We start from the raw sequence: 4,172 nt of genomic DNA on the forward strand, positions 1-4,172 counted from the left end.
AAAAAGACAAGTCTCAGTTTCCAAATCGGTCTTGTTGGAGATTTTTATGTTTTTAAGTTCCTGAAAGAGGATTGTGGAGGGGAGAGTAGAATTTAGTGCTTGCCGTTCTTAAGACCCTGTTTTGTACGTGTTTCCTCTCAAGCAGGCAGGCTGCTTGCTCTGAGCTGACCTGTTACTTTTTCACATAGAAAGTTTCAACCAGAACCATTTGGCTGTTTCTAAAAGATGAAGATGAAGGAAAACGTGTGGGTGGTTTGCCCTTGGTAGAACCTTCTTGGCACCTTTTCTCTGAGGAGCTGTAGCACTTCTGTTTTTAGTGACTCGGAGACTGGCAAGGTTTCCTTCTGGCGAGGATGTGCTTTTTGCCGTCCTCTTGGCATTCCTCCCACGTTGGCCAAGCTCTGCGCCTTGCAGACGAGAACGTAGAGACTGAGACCCGGCGCGGCTGAGTTGCCTTGGACTTCTCACATACCGCTGATACTTCATCCCGTGGCTGGAAATGACTTTTCCGTCATCACAGAAATGTTGAAACTGAAATTTTTGTGGCCTTCCAAGCTCAAAGTCCTAGGCGAAGATGGTACCTTCCCAAATCTAATATTGATTACTATTAATATCACCCCTGCACAAAGAGCGTGCTTGAGCCTGCAGTTGTTGCTTCTGGTATTTTGCATTGTGGCGGCATGGGATCCCAGTTCAAGCTGAAATTGCAGAAGTCCCAAAAATTTGCCTTTGGGTTTTTTAGGGATTGGTTTTCTTTTTTTTCAGGTGGGAGCAAAGTATGGCTGTTCCTTTAAAGTAATTTGCTACCTTCAGTCAGAAATAGGGCTTCATTGGTTTACATGCCAATCGCCGTTGCAAAATGTCACTTCAGTGGCCATTTCCAAGTTCTTTATTTGCCAGAAATTTCCATAATCTCTTGTTATTATTTATTAGCATTGTTAACGTAATCTTAGCCCTTGCTGAGTCTCAACATTGGGCTTTTGTAGTATCTCTCTTTATGGTGAAGTTAACCAGGCTTATCCAGCTTACTGTGCTCTGTGGATGCACACTAGCAGCTGTAGAGAGTTCTTGGAGGATTTCTGGCGCTATGGTCAAGTGAGCCTGTATTTGTCTTTTCAAGGATTTGCGTTACCAGCTGATGCACTGAAGTATCTTGACCAGTAACCAGTGTTCATCCCCTGGCGAGGCAGCCAACCTAAGGCAAAACCACTGTCGTGCTGGAGTGGGCCATGGTGCTTGAGGCAGGGGCGATGCTTCGGTTGTATTTTAATCAATTCTCTGGACTTGAGTATTTTGGAGGTATGACTCAAGACCTCATATGTGATGCAGTGTTCTCTGAAAAAAGCGTGAAGAGTGAGGACAGCGTGGTGGCTCAGAAGATATGAGAATGATAAAAGATATTGAGATGAGAAGCTCAAGATGAGCTGGCGATGTGCGCTTGCAGCCCAGAAGGACAACCATATCCTGGGCTGCATCAAAAGAATCGTAGAATGGTTTAGGTTGGAAAGGACCTGGAAGATCATCGAGTTCCAACCCTCCTGCCATAGACAGAGAGACACCTCCCACTAGACCAGATTGCCCAGGGCCACATCCAGCCCGGCCTTGAACACCTCCAGGGATAAAAAAGAAGTGCTTCCTTCAAATAAATGTTAACATCTGACATGAACAAAGCCCGGGTCCTGGGCTCCTGATGGCCGGCAGCCCAGCTGCCCAGCCAGCAACCCCCAAGAGGACTCGAGGTGTGCCCACGTTGGCCACCCACGCTCACAGCTCTGCGAAGAGCGCCCCGTGCTACACTGAGCCAGCCGGGTCACACTGCCCTGCTGCCGTTCAGCAAGGCAATTGTGATAATTGATTTAATTGTGTGAAGTGCTGAGCATCTGCTGCTCCCGTTTTGAAGGCTGCAGTTGTCTTCACTACACCCTAATCTTGTTTAATTTCGTTCCCCACTGCTCTGGTGTGTGTTGTGTGACCCAAGGCATGTGTCCAGTTACGGGATCAGGCCAACAGAAGAATTACCCAGTTCGCTGCTTGATCTGACCAAATATCCCAAAATGCCACACAATTATCCCACAAACTGGAGGCAGCGGGAGTCTCGGACTTTTCCTACAGTATGTTTATTAATTGATACATTAATAACAGCAACGTATAGCCCTGTTGAAGCACAGCACTCAAAGTTTGCGTTGATGCTGCCGACATCAGCACTGCTACAGGACAGACTGGACTTCTCTCTTGGGGCTTTGGCAGTTAATCGTTATCATAAGATAGCCCAGCAAGAGTCCTGTTTTAATAAGATAAAAGGGAAAAATAAATACTGTGCATGTCTAGGAATAGCTGACAATGTTGTGTAGTCCCTGCGTTAAACAAAGAGAAACTTTGTCAGCCTTTGAAGTCACCTAGGGTTAAGTAGGAGAAGTCCTTTCTTGTATGCTGTGCCATACACTCTACTGAGGCATAATAAATAAGGACATAAAGATTGAAACCACATGCTGATGTCTCTTCCTTACAACTTGATAACAGCTCTCGCCCCGGTACGAACAGAACAGAGGCTGAGGGATGCGTTGCAGTTTTTTATCACTGTGATGTAAACTGCTTTTCTGAGACAACACATACTTGGAAAGTGGTGTAAGCCTGAAATCTTTCACGTGCCAAAGAAGAAGCTGCAGTCTGGGCAGGATGAAGGGAAGAGGCTTTGATTTTGAGTAGACGAAACAATCGTACGTAGCACAAGCTGAGCAGGAGCTCTCAGAGTAAAGAAGCCAAAGCAGATGTCGGAAGGTCCACGCTTGCCACTATCTACAGATAGAGGATTTTCCCCCTTTGTACCCAAAGCAGACAGCAGGGCTTTGGCTAGAGGGCTGGATTGGCATTTGTGGAAGCAATAGTGAGAGAAGACTGGGACAAAGAGCCTGGGCACGAAGGAAAGACAGAGCAAGGAAAGGGACGGGAGAGTCCAACAGTGAAAGATGAATATGGATAATGGTGTTATTCTGACCTGGCAGAGAGCTGTGAAATTAGTGCGGAGGGTCGCTGGGGGGTGTATATGATGGTAATTATAAGATTCTGTTGGGAAGCCAGGCGTTCTGATTTTGTGGTAGAAGTGTGAGGATCAGGTTTTAAATACAAGTTTATATTGAAGAAGGAGGACAAAGAGCTAGTTTTGTTGAACAACTGCACATTTAATGAGCACCATCGCTCCTGAGACTGAGTGGTTCAGGGGTTCTGTGGAAAGAATGGCACACAATTGTATGTATGTAATAAATCTACAGATTTATTATCGTGTAGTATAGCGTAATTATACAGGTACTTATATAATCTAAACACACACACGTATATATGCAGACAGAGAGGTTAAATTAAGGCTACATGGACAACATAATTCCTAATTATTTTTTTTTAACTCTGCATAACAGCTTTAATGTTCTTGTAATGAAGCGTTTTGGGTATCATGTGGCCCAGTGACAGGCACCGATGGCTTATTTTCACTGCTGCCAGCACTGGTAGAGAAGTGACTTGAATCCATGGGTCTGCTCTTCCTTATGTGTCCTGGATGTAGGTTCGGAGCTCCTTAAGCTCCCTGGAGTTGTTCTGCTATGTTTAATTTATCTTGGTTTTCTCTGCTCATTGTCTTTGCCAGGTTTTCATTTCAGCACTGAGCTACAACACCATGGCTTAGGTTCACTGTTAAAAAATCTTTACAAAGGTGTCAGGAGAGCAAATGGGAGCATAAGTTTTGCGTTTCAGAAGACAGGGAGATAATCGGGCATGGCCCCCTGGTCTTGCATTACACTGAATTATTTCCTTTTCCCTCTGCCTATTACAGAAGCGCGAGTACTGCCTTGTGTGAATCCAGGTCTGTTCTCTCGCCTGTTTTATCGCTTTTCAGTATATTCTCAGCTGCGTTTTTCTATGCAGAAATCTGTTGCTTGTGTAAAATGGGTCACGTTTTGCTGAGATGCACATAGCAGAGCTGCGCAGGCTTCACCTTTGAAGCAACTTTGGCTGTTAAGCATAGTCACAGAACGACATGTGACAAAGCATCCATGAAAAGATGAGCAGAGTGAGCCCTGTGTTTTCAGACCTCCGAGCTAGAGTTTATTAAAAAAAAAAAAAAAAAAAAAAAAAAAAAAAAAAAAAGAAGGGGGGCTAATCAAAAAAATAAATTTTTTTTT

The 4,172-nt window shown here is 44.7% G+C and overlaps 1 protein-coding gene across 1 annotated transcript in view; it reads left to right on the top strand.

Moving 5' to 3' along the window:
- Positions 1-4,172, top strand: part of LOC104285974 (multiple epidermal growth factor-like domains protein 6) — a 208,857-nt gene that overhangs the window by 179,917 nt on the left and 24,768 nt on the right.

Source organism: Charadrius vociferus, unplaced genomic scaffold, assembly GCF_000708025.1.
Source record: "Charadrius vociferus isolate BGI_N301 unplaced genomic scaffold, ASM70802v2 scaffold104, whole genome shotgun sequence".
Lineage (NCBI taxonomy): Eukaryota > Metazoa > Chordata > Aves > Charadriiformes > Charadriidae > Charadrius > Charadrius vociferus.